Source organism: Cydia pomonella, chromosome 8 (genome assembly GCF_033807575.1).
Source record: "Cydia pomonella isolate Wapato2018A chromosome 8, ilCydPomo1, whole genome shotgun sequence".
Classification (NCBI taxonomy): Eukaryota; Metazoa; Arthropoda; class Insecta; order Lepidoptera; family Tortricidae; genus Cydia; species Cydia pomonella.
In genome coordinates, this window is record NC_084710.1 from 1,308,984 (window position 1) to 1,332,757 (window position 23,774).

The window sequence follows — 23,774 nt, forward strand, 5'->3', positions numbered from 1 at the left end:
AATGTTGTAATGCGAGGAAGCCGCCAGCTCTTCGGTCACCAGTTACGTCAACCAGACGCTTCTTGATTTCTGCAAAAACTTGTGCGCGCACCATGGACCTAGAGTAAGACCATTTTATTTTAAGTTAGAACGCCGCTCCAAGTCAAACCCACGGTTACGAACAGTTGCAACCCTTCCGCCGATTGACGCCGACATTGATCGACAGCCGTCGGCGAGTTGTCGGCGTCAGCCGTCAGACATGCTAATGACATTGTTTTACATATAATAACTCCTATTAACATAAGTGGACGGTTGAAATTCAAGATCAAAGGGTTGATGTGTTTATGTTTTGGTTAGAAAGTGATCTGGTTAGTGGAGTTTGAGATTATTTTAGAACTGACTTTTATGTATTGTAAATTAAAGATGCATGGTGGCTATTTTTATAATTAGTTCATCTTTACTTGTGATATTCATAAAACATGCGAAAAATTAAAATAAATCTATAGGAATTTCTTTTTCTAATATAAAATAGTTAAAGTAGGTATTGATTATGATTTTTTGTACAATAATTTATTAATGTGACGTAGTAAATTAATACCCCACCTGTCTAACAATAATCGTAATAAAAAAAACAATGTCTCATGAATGCATTACATTATCAGCTGTCGTAAAATACTTCTACTCAAAAATAATTGTTTCATAAAAATAATATGAATTGATAACATTTTATAAATTACTGAATGAGTCATTGTCAATGACCAGCTGATAAAGTATGGACTAACTATGAAGTGTACATGATAAACGTTATTTTCGTCGCGTTGTTCATCTCCGATATGGTCTAGTGGCTAGGATACCTGGCTCTCACCCAGGAGGCTCGGGTTCGATTCCCGGTATCGGAATATCTTTTTGTATTTTTTTATTGTAGTACTGATCGCCTTGATTCATGTCACAAATTAATATTACTAAAACTTTACAAGCTTCGGTTAATTTATGTTTTAACCCTTTCTTACAAATAGAAAATTTAAGTAATAATTACTGCTAATGAATAAATGTAGCGTGTTGATATGAACATATAACGCCATTAAAATGTAATTATTGTAATCAAATAGTAGTTTATTTCACTGTTATATAATAAAAGGCATTAAAATACAGGAGTGTGAGTTTAAGAAACGAACGAAGTGAGCTTCTTCAAAGGACCACACGAGTGTTTTAATGCCTAATTATGTTTAGTTACATAAACTATTTTATCTACACACATATTATAAACTTTCTATGATATATTCACTAACCCAAATTTCGACTCGCAGATATGTGGTGGCGCCACCGAAATATTTTTATCGCTCATTTTACACGAAACTTGCTATAAGTAGTTACTTTAAAAACAACAAAACATATTCATTTTATACTTAAAACTAATTATAAGATAAACTATATGTCAAACGGCGGTAAATGAAAACTTTTTTCACGCATGTCACGAATTCGTAGTTTAATTCAGAAACAAACTATAGTTGGTGGCCTATTTCCGTATCATTCGATACAAACTAACATGCGAGATAATATGTCAAAATTGTTTGCAATTGACATAAAATTTTCGATAGAAAGTTTTTTTTTCTTTTTTTTTTTAAATACTACGTCGGTGTCAAACAAACATACGGCCCGCCTGATGGTAAGCAGTCTCCGTAGCCTATGTACGCCTGCAACTCCAGAGTTACATGCGCGTATCTCGACTAATATTAGAATAGAGATCAAATCGAATTGCTTTTTTTGCAGAGATGGTCCAAATTTGAATGTCATAATCAAATAGATTTTGATGTAGTTGTGAAGCAATAACAACATTATTACAGATAAGAAATTTGTTGTAACAAAACAGTTTATCGTAATGTTGGCCATTATTTACGGATTTTGAAGGCATCATATGGGGTTTATGATATGTGTGTAGATAAAGTAAATTAATAATTAGGTAGTAGTGGACGTTAGCAATATAAAACGTATATTTAGTATAATAATTTACTATAACATTACAATCAGAGTTCGTCAGAGTTCGTTAAATATTTTAATAAAACAGTATCTTTTGCATTTTTAGGTACTTATAAGCAATCATTTCATACATAGAAATGCCAAACGACATCCGATCACACAACTGTCACTACAAACAACATAAAATGATCAGCCTTCGTCATTGCAGCAGTAATTCAATCGCAGACAGACAGACAGACAGACGTAGACAATTACACCCCAGTTATAAATCCCTTCCACTCTTTACCATACTTGAATTTAGTAGCTGATAATTCGGATAATCTATTTGAGACCTTAAATTAATCTAATGAAGGTTTAAAATTGGAAGACAACTTGGTAAAGTTGGATTTCAATTCTGATATTTTGCATTCGAGTAGCGAGACCGAACGGACGTCGATTGACAGATATCAATACAGTATCTGCCTGCAGATTGGACAGAATTCAAATGTCTGATTCTTTGGAAATAAGGTGCATATGAAATTGCGCGGATGGAATGTTGGATTTATAGTCAGGGGACGGTTGACTTTTATTATTTTATTTGAAATCTTTTGTTAAAATAAATTTTGAAAAAACAAATATTAAGATTATGTAGTCAGTCAGTTAAAAAAAAATAAAGAAATACAAAAAATAAACAGCAAATAATATTGGGTATATTTAATGGAAATTATTATTTAATAACAGAACTAAAATATAGCACATCGTAGTTAGCATTTTAGTATTAGCGAAACAATGTGCCAAAAGATGTTGTTATCCCCTATGAAGGTATTGAGAGATATATGAGTTTGACGACCAGTTTGGCCTAGTGGGTAGTGGTTCAAATCCTGGTAAGGGCATTTATTCGTCTGATGAGCATGGATATTTCTTCCTGAGTGATGGGTGTTCTATGTATTTAAGTATTTATAAATATTTATATATTATATATATCGTTGACTAAGTACCCACAACACAAGCCTTATTGAGCTTACTGTGGGACTTAGTCAATTTGTGTAATAATGTCCTATACTATTTATTTATTTATTATTATTTATTTATTTAGGTATTATGAGTTTCGTATGATTGTATTGTGTTCGTACATGTACCTAATTGTATCATCTATACCTCATGTTATCTGCTTTGCCTAAAGGTTGACTGGTAGAGAATGCCTTACGGCATTAAGTTCCCCTATTTTACAGTATATTTTCTTACGTGCAATAAAGATTAAATAAATAAATAAATATTTATGAACACATATGAAGAACATACAAATCTTTATTTATAATAACATTACATATAAAATGATTATTACAAGAAGCGATAATATATTAATTAATTTGGACGACCAGTTTGGCCTAGTGGATAGTGACCGATAATATATTAATTAATTTGGACGACCAGTTTGGCCTAGTGGATAGTGACCCTTCACTATCCACTAGGCCAAACTGGTCGTCCAAATTAATTAATATATTATCGCTTCTTGTAATAATCATTTGAGGCAGGGGCCTACGAAGCCGATGGTTCCGGGTTCAAATCCTGGTAAGGGCATTTATTCGTGTGATGAGCATGGATATTTGTTTCTGAGTCATGGGTGTTTTCTATGTATTTAACTATTTATAAATATTTATATATTATATATATCGTTGCCTAAGTACCATAACTGTGGACTTAGTCATTTTGTGTAATAATGTTCTATAATATTTATATTTTTATTTATTTTTAATTATCTTCGTAGTTCGCATTTGAAAGTCCACCCTACCCTATATAAATGATTATTATTATATTTTTATTTCTATTTATCCGCACACGGTGGGATGAAATTTGAACCTTATGTATTTCTTTTTTAAGTTAAAAGCCTTTTGCGTTTTTGGTCATATAGGAGCTATACAAATTATTTTTGATAAGCTTAATTATTAGAAATACTTTTTACCCGTAATCTCATCCATTACTATTGATTTTATTACCCACTTTTTGAATTTTCCGTGGATTTATTGAAGCATTGGTGATTCTTAGTGAACTGAGAAGATAATTATAAATAAATTAAGTTGGACATAGACAAACTCTGCAATAAGCATAAACGATTATGTTTATTCAAGTGTTATGAAATTTTAAATATTTTTCTAATATGTCGTCATTGTAAGAAGCTTTGGAAGGATCTATAATGTAAGATTGTTTTGAAATAATTGAATTACTAAACCAATTTTACCCTTGCAATGCAACCACACTTTTCGTATAGGATGGCCTTCTAACGAAATACGTTGAAAAATATGTTTTGCTGTGCATTTTGTTCATAGTTTTAACAAACGTCCGCATTTGTTTTTCAGAGCCGAAGGAGATAGTACTTTTTGTATTAATTTACGGTTGTAGTTTTTTTTTAATTTTTAAAGCCATTTTGTAAAAGAGTCGTATGAAAACTATTCCTTAAAATTTTACGTCAACGTATTTTTCGGCTACTCTGTGACCGTAACTAACATAAAGTGAATAAATACCCCAATAAAGCTACGAGTATTTCACGCAAGGCTAGCCAAAACAAAAAAAATATAAAGCGTGAAATTGGCACTTTGCTGCCTAGTCACGCTGCTTTTATGCATTATGTAATCTTGATGGATCGTCATTAGGTTTTGCATCAGTTCCTATTTGTGAACCATTACAGCAATCCTCTAATCTGGTAGCATATAGTAATCCAATCCTCCTGTTTATGGACCGGTCGGGTTTCTAGCGGCGTCTTTGACACATTATTTTCGTTGTCGGATTCTCTGTTATTGTTATTCTATCTTTGAGGTGTGGCAGCAGTTTTTGTTTGCTCTCCACTGTAATTTATTTGGGCGCTTTTTGTTGCTACGTATAATCCTCTCGGCTCGTGATGGGAATCAAAAATGAGACTCACGGCTTTCGGAACTGGGAGAGCGTACAATCGATTTCACGAAAATTTTGACGGTTCAAATTTGTTTTTAAGAAAAACTTTTACGGCCAGTAAACATTATTTATAAAACTCATCTTTATTTTTATAGTTGAGCTCGACTCCTGAAGTTAATCTGCCATTAGGATCTCGGCGTCGCATTTACGAGTATCTCTGGATATTCTCGAACACCCACGCTCTTGGAACGCCGTAATTTTATGCTAAGACATTATCATCAAACTCTTAAGCGATCTAGTCCCGCTCAAATTAAACAAGCGATAAATAAACCATAAATGGTGTTGATGCGACAACGAACATGACACCTCGCTGAATTTAATCTAAAGCAGAATAGTATTTAAATTTAATGCATTATTGAGCCAGCTAAAGAATCAGAATGGATCAAAGCCACTCCACGACTTTTGTACTCTTTAACGTCTGACTCGGCAGCTACCGGTTTTTAGCTTCTGATTGACGGTTGTTGGCTCCGCTTACCGACGTACCAACTTGTCGTTTTCTTTTTTGTATTCTTTCCCACATCCGAACAGAGTCTATTCTCGTTTAATATCACCGCAAATATTAGTTTTTATGTCGGCATTTGCGGCGGCGCCGGCGGACAGGGCCTGATCTCAAATATCATCCAGTTATTCATTACTCGTTTCTATTCAGTTTAAATCATAATCAGTACTTTTATTACGAGTCTCAGACAGTTTTCTCGAGTCATCATGGGGATTAAAGATCGTCTGTCAGATAGTGGACTCAAAGTGACATTGTTGCAGTGGCTCATGCTTGTAAATTGTAATTATTAGCAGTTAGATGACGTATTATGATCACATAAGCCTCGAGAATGGCTGTCTAATTCCAACACGTGTATCTATTTACATAATTCAGCACTCTATTCGCATATTTTTTATTTTAAGTGCCAATGAATATTTTGTAAGATCGCAAATTAATATCTGTCTGAATTCAACTTTAACGAAACGCTTACGCCAACCGCGAATTTATCATCAAGAATTTTGATAAACGAAAGAAAATTGCTCAAGGTTTTGACTGGTGGAATTTATTAACAGAATTACTCACAGACAATGAGGAATATTTAGAGGCGGCAAAGACAAATTGTCGGAGTTATTGTTGAGATAAACAGCGGAGACGAAAATGAATGCATTAGTGGGGCTGGCTTTGATGAGATCTTCGCGGGAAGTTTACACAATAAAGCGCGCTATAAATCTTATTTTATAATAAACATTTCGTTCTGGTTCACTGTTACAAACAGAACAAATAATCTTTTTGTAAAATTCTATACAATGTGTATTTTTGATATAACCTCAAACTTAAACTAGACGTAGGTTTTAGTGCTATAAAACAATTCTGAAGGATTTTTTAGTTTAGTTTTCACTGACAGTTGTGACGCCGCGTCATTAATGAGACGTTATGAGTTAAAACAAAGTAGTGATACATTGCTTGCTGAATTATTTTGTATGAAAAAAGAAAAGGTCCATTTTTTATAGAACCTGTCAAAGTATGTTAATTACAGCCTAAACTAACTGCCTTTGATTGTGTGTTCGTATCAAAAATACACGCTGTATACGAAAAAAATATCCGAAGCAGTGTTATATCCGAAGACGGATCATTTCCTTGCAATTCTTTGCAATCAACTATAAAAATCTAACCATAACAACAAAGAAAACCAGTACCTAACCATCTTTAGTTTTTCAATATAGGTCAATAAATACACTTTTATTTTAAATTCAATTTTTGCATGTTATAAAATACTTTGAGTTAAAAAAAGCGACATGCATCACAGTAAAATCCATCACATACCTCAAGTATATTCTTAGAACCTGCATTGTCTTTTTTAAAACCCTCAATCCATACATCAGAAACAATGCAAGATAAGGCACGAAGAACAAAAGATAGAGGATAGAGCTAATTATTCATCATTAGCGCCCTCGCGATGATGTATGGGCCCATCCATCTTGGCTTTGTTTTGTTCAAGGAAGTTCAAATGGCAAATGCGATTTTAACTGTTCGTGTTAGTGGTTGTCGGTGTTTCAAAGGAGTGAATTGACGAGCTCTGTGTAGAATGGGGGATATGTGCGGAAAAGTGGCTTAAAAAAGAGTAACTACATAATACTTAGAGAAGTTTAAATGAAATGTTGTTTGTGAATTAAAATAAAATAATTTTCGAAACAAAAACAATAATATATGTGTTTTATTACAAATTTACTAATTGTAGATGGATGTTGTATTTTAAAATGAGTAATGTACAAAAAGAGGTACATCACATTCCACTTATTTCTATGCGAATTAAATTATACTTAGGTACCTAGTTGTTGTTCATCGACTGATGAAAAAAAAAATGATAGATAAAAATAGATAGTGAATGCTTGAGATTCTGTGAGGCGATGGATGCTAGGTGCTCAACTATTCCAATTTAATTTGTCAATGTGCCATTATTGTTTTATAATGGTTAATGCTATAATTATTATTGCTACTAGTCTAAGTTTCGTGACGCATTGGTTCAACTGTAATGTCATGTAAACATTTTTATCAATAAAATAAAATAATATAAAAAAAATCAAATAAATGATTTTGTCACATGATTAATAAAATAGGAACCGTGAAATAAGTGTTATGTTAGATTAAAGCTGGCATAAAAGCAAAGATTATAAACAAAGTTTCATCACATTGTAGAGCTATTTATAAATACCCAAGACGAAAAAACATAAATGGAACTAAGAAAAAATATTTCGATAGACCCAATGGAATGTAAAATGAATGTCATTAGTCAGTCAGTTTGCGTAAAATTTTAATACAAACCATGTTGTTTCCTTTTTATGATAATACAAATACCTGCTACGGCGACTTCCTTTCAACTCCTTATTGAATTAGAATTTTATAAATGGCTCAGACAACATGAATATGATGATTGGACATTACGAAAACAACCCACTTGTCATGTTTGAAATAAAATAATGAGCTCGAAAAAACGTATTTTGCTTACAGCTGTCACTTTATCCCTTACGAGACTTGGCATAACTAGTTTAATAACTACAAAAAAAAACTTGTTACTGCCCTCATCAACCGCTGTCAAATTAATTGACAGTTCATATAACTGACGTGTGTCAGCTGGTTTGAATTTAAAATGGAATTAATTATACAATCAATCAAACGACGTGTCACGGCCGCAAAGGTGTTGTTTTCCGCGCGAAATGCCAATCAATGTACAAAATGTTCGCCCAAGCGCGCTTGCAACACCTTCAAACAAGCCTTCTACAATCTAAACCACTTCATGAATATGAACTTTGTTTATATTGGGCTAAAGTTTAAGAGTAGGAGGACTTGAATGAATACTTGTATCTTTTCCTTCGTTGAGCTCTTTGAAGTTTTAACAACCCGATTCGCCACACTATAATCGAGCGGTGTCAAATAAAGTGAGCTCAAGGTAAGTCAAAGGAGTCCTACAAGGAGAAATTTTATGTTCCCTTGTCATTTCACGCGCGTTTAACGTTAATTCGCACGTCGGGCTGTTGCGTTTTAATTTCCTCGGTCGGAAATCGACTCGCACATGTTTAATGTCAGCCGCCATAAAATTTACGACCAAGCGAAAAGAGAAAGGAATTGAGAAATAAAACTGTTCTCGTATTCAAAATAACATAATATTTTATCGGCAACGTTTATGATGTAAAAATTTATGGCTGATTCATTCTCGATATAATAAATTATAAATCTTTATCCGGTCGTAAAGTTATTTTAGATATAGTTTCACAATTTTTGATTTTTTTTTTAATAAGTAGGTATAATAATAATTCAACCTATACATATCCGTCCCGCTGCTGGATATAAGCCTACTCCCATGCGCGAAAGGGTTTAGGCTGTATAGTCCCCATACTGGCCCACTACGAATTGGGTCTTCACATACACCATAATTTTTTTCGCAGATGTATGGTTTTCTAACTGTTTTCCTTCACAGAAAATCTAGTGGTAAATATATATATCAAATTATTTTCCGTACATAAGTTCCGAAAAGTCCAATCGTACGAGCCATGACTGGAATTCGTGAAAGTCGAACTAGTATATGTATACGTTTATATTTTCGAAATCATCCAATTAAGCTACATAGTGACACGGTTTATCTATAAAAAGCGGCGTCTTGTTATCCGCTATTCTTCCATTTTCAAGATCCACTTTTTAAATAGAATTGTCTAAAAACTGCAACCGGCCAGCTCCATCCATTATTCATCGATACTTTCTTGCCGCTCGATTCTCCGCGGTATCGGTCGATCGGAATCGATTTACACTAGTTAGGCATCAATAAAGTTGCCGCCTTGGCTTATCGCCCAATTTGTTCTCGATAGTTGCGGAAACAATCGACGATAGCTCGCGTGATTGCCAGAGATCAAATTATTTGATACCGAGACCTGTTGATAGTGTGAAAAATAGATATGTTTATTTTTGAAATAAACAGGACGTTGTTGGTTTAAGTTATATTCAAAATGACTTACTTGCTCGAAAATGAAATGCGTCACAGAAAGTCAACCAAGGATTCGCGATGATACTTCGCGAGAACTTTACCCTAAAGTTAGTTAAACCGTGACTAGAAAATGATTATTAACTTCAATATTGCATCTAAACTATTGTTTTACTACTCATATACATTTTACTGTACTGTTGACATTTCTTGGGACTATGACACTTAAGATGGATGAACTCAGAAAAGACAGCGCATATTTATTTGCCACGTAAGCCATTGGGGAACTTCGAAAGCGAAGTAATGTTGATAATGGCAAAACTAGAAGCACTTTCTACTGTAGCCACAATAATTAGGAAGATGGCATAAGCGTTGCAGCGTAAGAATTGCTAAAGTATGAAGTGCTACTGGTTTTATAATTATTTATAATAAATAAATTAATCATCCATAATCATAATAATCATCCATTCCATCAAAATAATCAGCATAATAATAATCATAATAACTAATAATCGTCGGTCGGAATGGACCCCAAGGGGACCCGCAGGACTCTCAGCTCTGGCTTGCCTTCATTGGCCGTCCAGAGAGGAGTCGTTAGAGCTAAATGCTCCAGGGGTGGAAGTGAAAACTTGCATAAGACGCGAGTTGGCACAGTGGCTGTTATCAGCCACTGGGTAGAAAGCGGCGTACACCTCTCTACACCCCTGAGCCGCTCACACCGGTGTTGCTCCTGGTCGTCTTCACGACGGCATTTTCAGGGGCCCATCTAGTGGGCGGCGAGTCACCGCCTGCCTCGATAACTAGTGGAAACATTGTTATGGCAGGTGTCCGGATGTCTTTGCAATAACCCAGTCTCATTGTCCTCCCAAACTTCAATCCATAGACCGTTATACTGTTCACTTTACTACAATAGTCCCAATGCCTGTTGCGACCGGTTCATGGGTGTCTATTGTTGCGCCCGTGAACGGGTTCCAGCAGGCGTTCTACATGACATTAAAGCTCTCCAAGAGGCCTCTACGTGTTGGATCTATATCCCCACGCAAGCCTATCAAAAGACCGGGATTTATAGGCCCGTGAAATCCAAGGAGATACAATCATAATAATAATATAATCAGCATAATAATAATATAATAATCATAATAATCAGCCATTTTCATAATCATCTCTCTTTCGAAGTTACTCTACTGAACCTTACCTAGGTAGTAGGTATTAATTAATTACAAATAAATGGCAATGTTTTTGTTTACATAAAACGGACCAACACATTCAATTAAGAAATAATTAATCATTGCTAACTTAATATGTACCTAACAGTTCCTTCTACTGTAATGTTTCTCAACTTCAATCACCGGCGTGTATTGAAATGATTTCCTAAGTCCAACAAACAATAAGGTTATCGTAATCATAAATCTCTATTCAATTAAATAATGGTACATTAATATAATGGAGTTACAACACTGTAGCAATTGACTTCTAATATATTGTTATTGGTATGTATGTAGTACTCGATTTATTATAGATAAATCAACTCAATCATAAATATTAAAGTCCTATTCATTTTTAGGGTTCCATAGCCAACTGGCAAAAAATGGAACCCTTATGGATTCGTCATGTCTGTCTATCCGTCCGTATGTCACAGCCACTTTTTAGGGTTCCGTAGCCAAATGGCAAAAAACGGAACCCTTATAGATTCGTCATGTCCGTCTGTCTGTCCGATTATGTCACAGCCACTTTTTACCGAAACTGTAAGAGCTACACTGTTCAAACTTGGTAAGTAGATGTATTCTATGAACCGCATTAAGATGTTTACACAAAAATAGAAAAAAAAAAAATTTTTGGGGGTTCTTCATACTTAGAACTGAAACTCAAAATTTTTTTTTTCATCAAATCCATACGTGTGGGGTATCTATGGATAGGTCTTTAAAAATGATATTGAGGTTTCTAATATCATTTTTTCGTAAACTGAATAGTTTGCGCGAGAGACACTTCCAAAGTGGTAAAATGTGTCCCCCCCCCCATGTGACTTCTAAAATAAGAGAATGATAAAACTAAAAAAAATATATGATATACATTACCATGCAAACTTCCACCGAAAATTGGTTTGATCGAGATCTAGTAAGTAGTTTTTTTTTAATACGTCATAAATGGTACGGAACCTTTCATGGGCGAGTCCGACTCGCACTTACCCGCTTTTTTATTAAAACCACAATATGAATACCATTATAAGAAAATAAATACAAATATCATTACTATAATATCACAAGCTATTATTTAACTATAATCATAGATATAAAATGTAATTTTTTTATATATAAATATTATAGGACATTATTACACAAATTGACTAAGTCCCACAGTAAGCTCAATAAGGCTTGTGTTGAGGGTACTTAGACAACGATATATATAATATATAAATATTTATAAATACTTAAATAGATAGAAAACACCCATGACTCAGGAACAAATATCCATGCTCATCACACGAATAAATGCCCTTACCAGGATTTGAACCCGGGACCATCAGATTCGTAGGCAGGGTCACTACCCACTAAGCCAAACCGGTCGTCAAAAATGTAATATATCTATGAAAATTTGACCCACATCCTGACTTCCAATGAAGCCGAAAATTTGCATACATATCTAAGTCGGGTGACAATACAATATTATGAGACTATCTAGCTGATCTGATGATGGAGACAGGAGGTGGGAACTTGGTGGTAAAAGTACGCAAACGAATTGTGTTTGGGGTTGGTTGTTACAATCGTCTGCATGAGTATTAGTTGCCTGTAGAAAAAAAAATACAGTTAGCGATAAAAGCTTGTCAAATTTCATGCTATTTAAGAATGTCTTTTTAGGGTTCCGTACCCAAAGGGTAAAACGGGACCCTGTTACTAAGACTCCGCTGTCCGTCCGTCCGTCTATCACCAGGCTGTATCTCAGGAACCGTGATAGCTAGACAGTTGAAATTTTCACAGATGATGTATTTCTGTTGCCGCTATAACAACAAATACTAAAAAGTACGGAACCCTCGGTGGGCGAGTCCGACTCGCACTTGTCCGGTTTTTAAATAAGACCGACAGTAACTTTGAATCATTCTTCAACTCAAACACATTAAACATACATTTGTATAGGGAACATATCAAATAATATAAAAGCCTTAGCAAAATTATTTTAACTATTATTTATTATTTTAAAGATAGAATACACCAGATAATTTAGGAATGGTACCGCCGTAGCCGGGTGGTCTAGCCGTCAGGAGGTTAACCGCGTAAGCTGAAAACGCGTTCGATTCCGGCCTCCGCCACCGGTGAATTTGTTTTTTGTTTTTATTTTTTTAATGTATGTCATCTATTTCAATTCACATTAACTATACCTAATTCGTTGGCCATTCTGATCATTATCACGATTAACATAAACCCATATATTTTGCATACCATTATCGTTTATCTGTTTAGTCGTGGTCTCTTGGCTGACAGGCATTTAGCTGCTGACTTCATGTCATGTCGGACCTAGATTTATAGACTGGCGGACCGCTAGGCTATATCTCGTTGTCAATGGACATCTGAGAAATGTCAAGCTTGGCTTGTTCCATGACAGTTGTGCTAAAATAAGGCTTTAGGTTTCTAGGGTTTAAAGAGATTATCTGCTTTGAGCTTTTAAGAGGCTGTCAACACCCAATGTCCTTGAAATTGATGTTACTTAAACAGTTTTTTAAGAAAGACTATTTGTTTTAGTCAAGTAAGAAAAATATATGTTCATATTAATTATATTTCAAAGACCGTGGTTGTACTCGATACATGATTGAACGAAATCGGCTCGATAGAAAATAATTGCAAAGATTGGTCTTAAAATCACAATTAAACGGTTCTATGTCTTTATTGTTTTGACTTATGGGTCTGCAATTAAAATCACAATTTCAAATCATTTATATCTAAACCGCTGTTGAGTAAAATATTACACTAATAATCCACTTTTTTTTATTTAAATATTTTTCTTATTATTCCCTTGCCCAGGCCCAGTAACATGTGACAGTGCTATCTCATTTACTCCGATACAAAAAGACAGTGTTCGCGCTTTAGTTATTGACAGCCTCTTAAGTAGAAACAATAAAGCAGAATAGATGCCTTTAGTTTTTGACTTTTATTCAAAGATAATCTTTCATCATCATCATCATCCTGGACCTTTATCCCTATTTGGGGTCGGCCTTCCTTGTCCTAAGCCTCCAGGTGGCACGATTCCCGGTCAGGTTCTTCTCGATCTTTTGTACTATAAGGTCTTTTTGGACCGTCGTCAACCAAGTGGCGGGGGGCCTTCCGCTTCCACGCTTCGTCATCGGCAAGTTTAAGGCTGTTTTGACGATATGATATTCAAAGATAATCTTTAATCGTGATTTTGCACTTACATCCTCCATCTTGTCATGAGTCATTCTGCAGGTACTTAAACTCTTAAACATTATAAATACTGTTTGCAATTTATCAATATTACAAATAGTTTAATCTAGTTTTAATATTTAAGATTTTTTAACTAGGTTGCGCGAGGGACTTATTCCCTATTCTTAAATTCTAATAAGTTTAGAAATACGATATATGTAGGTAAAGTAAATTGGAAAATGTATGTAAAAGGTAAAGTATGAATATGCATGTAAATGTAACATGTTTATTTACGTATAAATATTATATTAATTGTTATATAACAAACTACTTTTAAATTATTGCACAACTGAATAGCATCAGTTTTTATTTTATTATACATATTATGTTTTATTTTATTAGGCTTATTATCTATATCTTTGACGTATTTGTCAAGATGTGATGGCCAGGGTCACATTTTTATAGAGACCTGTTAATTTTCATTTTAACAAACACAAATGTATTTTAATATATTTTATATAAATATATTTTATAATTGTAGTCGCTAATACAGGCTTATAGCCTGACGCCCCCGTAGACCCTTTTAAGTAAGTTAGTCATCCAAAAGTTCATATCAGACCTAACTAATCTAAATCTCTGTTTGAAGCATCGTGTGCTAATATTGATCTATGATATATCTTTTACATACATTTTTCAATTTACCTACATTTATAGCATTTCTACATATAACAAACTATACAGTAAACGAATACTTATCATATTTGTAAATAAACTTGCATCAAAACAAAAACCTACATATTTCCAGTTCCATGTCAAAAAAACCTCACCGCGGTGGGCGCAATCACGCGTCATAATTCTGACAGCCCGCTTGACAGGTCGCGAGACAAGTCGCGTGACGGGTCACGTGACGCGGCCGGATTATGCAGCTTGATGGATTAATTTGCTGACGGTATCTGGTGCCTTTAATAGAGCATGCAGGGATTATTGTCAAAATGTGAATATTAGCTTGAATGATGGTGATTAAACGTGAGGTATTTTTAGTGTGCAATATAATTTTGTGGCTGAAATAATTCATAAATACAATTTTCGTTAAAAATATAATATACAAATCCCTAGGCTAGTAAAAAGTATTTTTAACTGGCGATGAAACATTCATTACAATTTTTAATGATAAATGTTAATTATTATTTTTTTTTAATTATTAAAAGTTTATTTAAAAACACAACATAATACATATAAAACTTAAAATCTAAATCAAAAATAAATAAAACTAATCTAAAAATAAATAAAACTAATCTAAAAATAAATAAAACTTATCTAAAAATAAATAAAACTAATCTAAAAATAAATAATTAAAAACTATCCCCCTGCGGCATGGTAAATTATTAATGCTAAATTAATTTTTAACAAGCAGAAACATCTGCGAACGATGCTAAATATTAAGCTTAGAATAAATTTAAAAGTGGAAAATTACTGTCTTGGGTGAGACTTGAACTCACCCAACTGGAGTATCTATCCAGAGGCCGTGAGTTCAAGTCTCACCCAAGACAGCAATTTTTCCACTTTTTAATTTTTTTTAAGCTTGATAAATACTAAAAAAAAATATTTTTTTTTTCTACTACGTCGGTGGCAAACAAGCATGCGGCCTGCCTTATGGTAAGCAGTCTCCAGTCAGTCAATTGATTAATTATTGTTGTGTACATAAAGTGTTATGTAAATATATGAATGTTGTATGTTTTTAAGAATCATTTTAAAATTTGCATGGTGTCTTGAGATAGCGGACAAAGGTGGAACAATTATCAATCTTATTTTAAAACCTGTAACCAACCCTTTTCTGCAAATAAAAATTAATCGGAATCTAAATCTACATAAATTTAGTATTAAACTAATTAGTACTTTTATGTATATATTTTGTATAACACCAATTATGTAAATAAGTCTATGTCAAATTTAATCATTTCACATAAGGTGTATATTTTTAACATACATATTTCAGTAATAAGGAAACATTAAAACTTACAATAAAAAAAGCGGCCAAGTGCGAGTCGGACTCGCGCATGAAGGGTTCCGTACGATTTAAGACGTATTAAAAAAAAACTACTTGCTAGATCTTGTTCAACATTTTACCACTTTGGACACACATTTTACCACTTTGGAAGTGTCTCTCGCGCAAACTGTTCAGTTTAGAAAAAAATGATATTAGGAACCTAAATATCATTTTTGAAGATCAATCCATAGATACCCCACACGTATGGGTTTGATGAAAAAAGAGTTTTTGAGTTTCAGTTCTAAGTATGGGGAACCCCCAAAATTTATTGTTTTTTTTTCTATTTTTGTGTGAAAATCTTAATGCGGTTCATAGAATACATCCACTTACTAAGTTTGAACAGTACAGCTCTTATAGTTACGGAAAAAAGTGGCTGTGACAGAATCGGACAGACAGACGGACATGACGAATCTATAAGGGTTCCGTTTTTTGCCATTTGGCTACGGAACCCTAAAAATACCTTTATACATATTCATATGTTCTGAATAATTAATTTACGACACACAACAGGTGATAACTTTTAGTACTTGGAAAATGTTAAAACTACAATTAAGTCTGTCATAAAAAAGTGCATGAAACTTAACATTTAAATCCATGTTATTACAATTTGAAAGCCGAACCTTCGTTGAAACGATAAAAATGCCATTTAAGTAGAGTTTAAGTAAAGTGCTCGAGTCACGACTTACGACTAATAATTCCGAAGGGTGTAATGGAGATTGGCTTATTGAATACTGTATTTAATGGTGCCTTTTTTTATTTTGATTTGATAGAAACATACAACCGGCCTTCGCATTTGAATTGGTAAATCACAAATCGCATACTCAAGGTGCTTGCTGATTTGATTTCTACGTACAGTTTTAAATGAACAATGATGAGATTTTTTTTGGTATAAGCAAATAGGTTGCTGACAAATAATTTTAATTTGGCCGTGTATAAAAATAAAATAAAGCAACACTAATTAACTTGATAAAGTTAAATCTTTATTTGTCCGTAGAATTATGAAGCAGCTCGCCATGTTTAACTTCAGCAATATTTTTTTAAACAAAATGCCTTCAGCTATCGATAATCGATTTTCAAACATGTACTACATATGTTTTGTATGGCTTGTTTTAGTGATGAAGTGTTTTTTTACAAGACAAAAAGATTGCTCTAGGGTTAATTCGGGATCATCCATTAATTACATCACACGTTTAGGGGGAGGGAGCGGGTCAAGAAAATGTGACTTGTTGTGACAAGGGGGTGGGGGGAGTTACAAACTCTGTGACGTCACTTTAACTTCACCTGTAACCGAACAATCTTTTTGTATTTGATGTACAGTTAAATAATAGGGTTATGCAATGATAAATCGTTTTTATTCGTGATATTTTTATCCCTAACGGGTTTCGTGTCATAAAATGTATAATATTGCTTTTATTAAACATAATTTTAGTCAAATAGTAATACTTAATTATGATTTCGTTAACAACAAAATTGCGAAATATGTGACGTCACACTAGGGGAAACGGAGTTACCAAATTTGACCAGGTATGACAAGAATGGGGGAGAGGTCAAAAAATCATCAAATGTGTGTGACGTAATTAATGGATGACCCCTTTCCGCTCTTATGGTCCTATCTAATGCTTATTCCCACCACTTTACAAAATATATCAAGGTCGTCCCACCATCACCATTTTGGACCATTTGGACCTTTACTAACTAAAAACGTTAAAAAAGTTACCTCACATCTCCAGTTAAGTAAAAGCCATTAACTCCATTACTTAATAATTCGAGAACAAACCAAGCTATAATTACTCTTAACTATCATTAACACGAATTAATGACACGAACAATAGAGTGATACCAATTACCTTACCGTATTTACAGTCGCGTGACAGGTGACAGGTGACAGTTTGACAGATTGCGGCCGCGACGTGTCGTAATAACGTAATGCTGGATATTTAGTAGGAAAGAGTGAAATGCTGGGGTTTTGAGGAGTTCGCAAAAATATGGCAGTTTATACCAATTATTTTGTTCTGGGAGAAGATACGTTTTAGGGTTCCGTACCAAAAATGTACAAAAGGAACCCTTATGGCGCGACTCTGTTGTATGTCTGTCACATCGCTAAATATCTCGAGAACCACTTAAGCTATCGATTTAGAATTTGGAATAGTTATGAACAACGCTGACCCAGACACATTGAAAGTATTATTTTGTTATTTTATTTTTAGTAACTATGGGAAATGACCAATATGAAGAGTAGGCGAAATTTCAAAGTCTAGTGACTAGGTCAAGTGTGGTATCATTTAAAAGAGCTCAAATTGCCCATTTCAAAACATTTTTTTAGTATTTTTAGTAGTGGAAAAAAATTGACTTATGGGGGAAAATGAGAAAAAAATACCAATTCCATTAACTCCGAAGTTTACCGAAGAAAAATTATGAACTTTTTACATAATATTAACTTTTTTTTTAATTAACAAAAAACATTTCCGAATTCAGTTTGCAATTTAACCTACTATAAGTGTGTTTATTACACTGGAAATTGCTATAAGATTACATTAAAGACACTTTTTTTAAATAAAAGGATAATTTTTAAAATTGGTTCACATGATAGAGAATTATCCTCGAAAAACCAACATACGTGCATTACATCCGATACTTAGTATAGGTACTTCTGTTCAAAATTCTTTCGCCTTTATAGTATACATTTCAAGATTTTTCAAAGTTTGTACGTAACCCTCGGTGCGTGAGTAAAACGAACTCGCACTTGACCGGTTTTTTTTACATGTTAGTAGCAGCACGACATAGTATAGTAAAGAAATTAAGTTTAACCATTTAGCCACCATTTCAAAAATAAATTATGGGACAATCATACACAAATCAACCTAGTTCCTCACAGTAGGTAAGCCCAATTAGGTGACGATATATACAATTCTTAAATTCATAGAATCCAGGGAATTCTCCCGGTACTGAATTTTTATGGCGAGAACCGGGAAGTCCCGGTTCCGGTATTGTCCGGTATCGCCCGGGAACACTCCCTAAAATCATCCATAACTCAAGAACAATTTATGATAAACATACAAATAAAAGCCTTTAGGTACCAGAATACGAACCCGGGACCTTCGCAGGCAGGACAACCGACTAGGCTACGAGGCTAACATCTATGAGGCCAATGAAGGCTAACATTGTGACTTAAAAATTATATATGTATAAGGGGTCTAAACATAATATTAAAAGAACGGTAGGTGTGATCAAAATACATTTATTTGGCACAATTAATATATAACCTCTTCCAATCTAACTAACCACAGGACAGTAGTACGCTTAGACAAGCAATTATATTGTCTCGAGTTCTAACAAAACAAAACGTACTGACCTGCTAATAATACAATCAACGTAACCACTTGTAATTTGCATCGACTGTCATCGTTCGAATGTCACCTCCCGAATGCTCGTTCCATATTTTTGATCGAGGGATCGATCACGTGAGTCTGGGCTTACCACCACTAGCGTCTTTTTAGCGTCGGCGTCTAGTCATCGCTATGGAAAATAGCGTCGCAGCGCAGAGGCGCCAACGTTGCGTCGAGCAGCCATAGAGTTGACTAGACGCCGACGCTCGGACGCTAGTGTGGGGTGGCCCTAAGTACAATCCAGTTCAACACGACATAGCATGACGCGTGTCACGGCATTTGAGTGATGGCGTGCCGCGACGGCGTTAGCACCTGATTTATTACTTCCCGTACCGTTGGCAGCACTGACCTGTTTTATCCTCTTAAATCCCAATGTCCTTTTAAAAGGACAAATTTAAATCGAAATATATACGACTCTGGAGAGAAGGTAAAGATTATCTGAAGGTGAAAATATTATTTATTATATTATTTAATTGTGCTGGTTCATTTCAATATTCATCAATGAAGTCAATTTTCGATTACAAGACGAGTTAATAACAAAATACTTTACTACAAGGTGCCCGTAAGCATTGCGAGAGATTTTAACGGTTAAAATGTCATATATATTTTTTTGATTAGGCCTAGTTTCAGAGATAATTAAATGTTTTTCGAAATCATTCTTTCGCCATAAGTCTGTACAAAACACATTTTTGACTGCGGTATTGCCACTTTAAACTAAAAAAAACTTAAACATCGAAAAATTAAAAAAATGTATTGTTTGAACTTGTTTCATAATGTCCAAGTGAAGTATTGGAAACCTAATTAACAAATAAATGTACTGTCAGATAAAAATTCATGCAAAACTGTATCTACCAGTTAAGATTATTTGAAGATTGTGAAACGCCAAAAATGAATTCATCAGATAAGTGTCAAATAGCTTATTCAGAACTTTACTTGAACAATGTGAAGCGGGCCCTAAGTATGAAATAGTCCTATTTCCCACTTGGGCTGCTATCCCTCCAGTTCAGGTGTACATACAACATGTCAACAGACTCGTCGTGCTCATTCGTCTGTTATTATTTCATACTTACGTGCCCAGCAATGGCTGACTTTGTTTCCGTTATTATAACGTTGACTTACCTTCATTAACGACAGAAATGTTCGCTATTTTGATGGAATTCTTTTACTGTTTAGTTCTTATGTGGTTATAAATTTTGCTGGCGTGAAACAATTTTTCTTTCTTGTACTGACTCGTTAAGTGTGGCAATGTTAATCATGAAATTACTTATATTACTGCTCGCGGCAAAAATAGGTTACCAATAAAATTATTATTTACTAAACTCTGTAATTGTATTTACTTATTATTGTTTGAAGAATGGTACAATTTTATTTTAATTTCAAAACTGGTAGTAACAGTAATGTTATCTTAACGGCATACCATAATATCTTTTTTTTTTTATACCACGACGGTGGCAAACAAGCATACGGCCCGCCTGATGATAAGCAGTCACCGTAGCCTATGGACGCCTGCAACACCAGGGGCATTACATGCGCGTTGCCGACCCTTTAAAAACCTGTACACTCCTTTTTTGAAGAACCCCATACTGGAGCCCCTCGGGAAAACCTCGGCAGGAAGCTCATTCCACAGCCGAAGCGTTCGCGGGAGGAAATTCCTCTTAAACCGCACAGTACCAATATCTTCATTAAAGGTCTTTAATATTTCAGTTTATTTAATGAACACCTAAATCAACACCACACGAGACACAACTGTATGTTTTAGAACAACAGAAATAAAATAACTATTACTAAAGTAAAAACCCAGACCACTACCGATCAGTACCCCTAGTGTAACTTTGATCGACATCATAACGTGACGAACGCGTTTGCGTTAAGTCTCATTTTGTATAGGATTTTGAGTTTCCAAAACGTCCCGCTTGGCGCGCTCTTTCGAAATCCAATACAAAATGAGACTAAACGCAAACGCGTACGTCACGTTTGGAAATCGAATTTATTTACACTAGGGGTACAGTACAAGCTCATAAACATTATTGCGGATTTTTATTTCATTAATTGAATTTATTTATTATTTAAAACATTAACAATAGATTTTAAGTCACTATGTACCTAACCCCAATGGATCCTAGTTATCTGAATAAAGATAAATTATTTATTTATTTATAAACAATCTCCTTGAAACGTCAAACTTCAGTTTCTAATTCCGAAGCCTCCTGTATAAAACAATTAACGAAACAAAAGAGGAGAGCGCCTGCTACACCACACGTATACTATATCACTCTGTTTTATGAATTGTAAATTTTGCGTTATACAGTCTTTAGTGGGTCATATTTCAAGCTGTATTAATACCCCTCGGAGCATTAGGGCTGTGTCTGCGGTGTAATTGGCCATATTTTCGCTTCATTTGCATAATGTAGAAATGGCTGACGTGTAACAGTCGAAAATTATTGTAGTTGTAGTTAATTTAGGGCAACAGGCGATGGAATACATAAATTGAGTTGCTATATTGTTTGAGTGAATTAGAAAACTTAGATCAATAAGCTTTAGATAGCAACCAAAGTGCCCTAACATCGCTGACATATTAGGATATTTGCCAAGGGCAAAGTATACCTACTAAGTATCTACTACAATAATTGTTATTTCACATTAGTCATTAAAGCTGAAGCTGACAGTGACATACGAATCTCATGATATTTGTCTCATGATATTTTTTAGTGAAGAATACGATTAGGACAATACAAATCGTTCATTATAGTAAATGATTAAAATGTACCTAGTTTAAGCTAAGTAGATTTAAGTTATCTAAATTTAAGGCTTAAATTGCTGTGCCCTTGCAGGGCGTCACGTATACCTTCTAAAATGTACCACCTTTAACAATTTATGTAATGTGACATGCAATAAATATTCATTCTATTATAATACCCACATAAAATGCTAAATCATGACAAAAACAAAATGACTGTTAATTACTTTGGTAATTTCCCAAACCACAGAAGTACCACAATAAATGTAAAGATAACTATGCAAATACTTCAACACTCACCAACGTAAGTTCGGCCTTGGCGCGAATAAAACACACATCAAGATTATTTACCCTGTCAAAATATGAGATATTAGATGGTAAAAGTATAATTTTAAGTAAATAAGTCTTGAAAAATGTTTGTGAAGAGCAATTAACAGCCGGCAGAGGCCAGGCCATCCATCAACGTCGGTGCGATAACTCCGCCATATCGCAGTCGTCAACTTCTCCAAATATTTGATTAATTTGTTTAACATTTAAAAGTGAAACTTTATTTATTAGTAGAAACCTTCCTTTTATAACTGCTTATTTGGTCTTTTTTATTAGCACATTAATTTACTTTTATGATTTCTTTGACATGTTTTGCAATAAATTATTGCTGTTAAGCCATAAATTACATTACAAAACAATAAAAAATTGAATATGGAGCGTAAACAAGTAACAAATGTGAATAGATGCAAATAACTTACGGACGATATCAGAAAATAAAACGTTTTCAATAATTTAAATACGAAACGATCGCCTACAAACTATAAAACTATACGCCTACGTATCTTGTCTCTTTGAATGACATTAATGTAAAAAACATAATAAATTATAGTCATATCAATTGCATTAAAGATTACTAAATCCCAACATGACTTTTTAAAAGTTTGATGATTGATTTCGGCTTAACGCTAGACAGATATCATTAATAATGTGTAAGTAATGATTGATGGCCATTTTCCGAATATAATCCTCGTATCTCCATAAGCTTTCCATCGTTATTCTTGATCACGTCTAGAAGAATGGATCGTAAACAATTTTAATGCTTACTCAAATCTGACATACAATTAATTAAGTGAATCAATCTTTAATGATCGAAGTCGCCATTGATATATTGACGACGGTAGAATAAAACGGAGATGACGAAATCAATTTAGTAATCTTAGCGACTCCGACGATAGATACCATCTCGACGGCGATAAACAATATAGATAATAGCGATTAAATTAACCATACACGCAACGGGAGACTTTCGAATGATATACGGAGCTATTAAAGTTCTCGCTCAAAATAATATAAAGAAAGAAAATTATGATGTTCGTAGAGGAGTAATAAAATAAAAATATATTAGCAACCCTAAGCGAGTCGGTAATAAACAACTTTTGTGTGGAAGGCAGCTCTCCGGCCGATTCATAAATTTCGCGGCGCGCCGTTTAGTTTTATGTACGATATTATCTATCTCCACGCACACCACGACCTCAATGTGCACACGCACACAGGCGCCGCTAACACATGTTGTTTCGCAACAATGTCACCGGGTGTCATGTAATGCAATAACGACAACGCTCAAGCGACGGAACAAGTTTTTTAGCGGTGCAAGTGCTAAAAGGAGTCGCCTACAGAACAATACTCTGTTATTACGCGATCGTTACGTTATACATAAACATGAATGATTAAAGTAAAATGAAAGTCAAGAAAACGATAAAACTGCGAGAGAGTCAGTAAACAATCCATTAACGGCCGTAGAGGAAGAAGATATGGCAAACGAGCGCCTTGTAAGGGGGGGTATTAACATAATCACACACATTCGTCGAAGTAATGTATGTAAAGAAGTTTAATGAAACGTCCCCGATAGCA

The 23,774-nt window shown here is 34.3% G+C and overlaps 1 non-coding gene across 1 annotated transcript; it reads left to right on the forward strand.

The window, feature by feature from the left end:
• The first annotated feature begins 806 nt into the window (after positions 1–806).
• Positions 807–878, forward strand: Trnae-cuc (transfer RNA glutamic acid (anticodon CUC)). Its single transcript has one exon. It is a non-coding gene; the product is annotated as a tRNA-Glu (tRNA).
• The last annotated feature ends 22,896 nt before the right edge of the window (positions 879–23,774 follow it).